Consider the following 818-nt stretch of genomic DNA (forward strand, 5'->3'; position numbering starts at 1 on the left):
ATTCACATGAATGAGACTAATCGGAACAACGTTTCCTCAAAAGAGGAGCAGTTATTTCAATTTGATGGCAAGGCCCATACCAAGGCTTTCAAAGATGGGCTCATCAGTAGATCATTGATTACATAAACAGCTAATAATACTTGAGCCAGAAAACAAATACAGATACTCAAATTAGGTGACCTAAGAAATGCAATACTGCGTATTTGAGAACTCCTTCAATTACGACAAAAAAGGATAAGTAGGTAAGTTGTAACCATCTTCAAAACTGTAATGTATTAAGAGAAAAGGGAGTATTGGAGAAAAATCAGTACCTTCCTACAACAACCTTTGAAGTTAAGTAAGCATGCTTTCTATCTTCCACTATATGTATTCCTCTTATGAAAAACTAATTTTGATATAAAGAAGATAGTCAAAATTAGAGTTTGAGAGGACAAATGTTCCGATGTGCAGACTGAAGAAACTTAGCAATGAAAGCATGTCGCCCACATCATGAGCCCCCAGGTAGTTGTACAAAGCTGTAGCTGCTGCATTGGAATATTGCTTCTAATTCATTCCAAATTCTAAGAACCCAAAAAAAGGATTTCCCAAATAAACAAAGAATATAATCAAAAACATTACTGAATTGCAAAATCCAAAGTAAAATATACAAAACCACAGGCTTACAATACAACAATTTCAACAAAGAACGATAAAATACTCGCGAAGAAATAAAATTCACAGTACCTGAAAATTCTCACTATTTCTTTTTTTTGTTTGTTCAACTTCTTCTTTCGAATGCTTCTGCTATCCACAATTGGGTAGAAAATCTATTACCTATT

At 33.7% G+C, this 818-nt stretch overlaps 1 long non-coding RNA gene across 1 annotated transcript; it reads right to left on the reverse strand.

Moving 5' to 3' along the window:
• Positions 1 to 256: 256 nt before the first annotated feature.
• Positions 257 to 818, reverse strand: LOC124891101. Its single transcript, XR_007049519.1, has 2 exons — positions 724 to 818; positions 257 to 543 (listed from the first exon to the last, which is right to left on the reverse strand). It is a non-coding gene; the product is annotated as an uncharacterized LOC124891101 (long non-coding RNA).

This window comes from Capsicum annuum, unplaced genomic scaffold, assembly GCF_002878395.1.
Source record: "Capsicum annuum cultivar UCD-10X-F1 unplaced genomic scaffold, UCD10Xv1.1 ctg30486, whole genome shotgun sequence".
Lineage (NCBI taxonomy): Eukaryota > Viridiplantae > Streptophyta > Magnoliopsida > Solanales > Solanaceae > Capsicum > Capsicum annuum.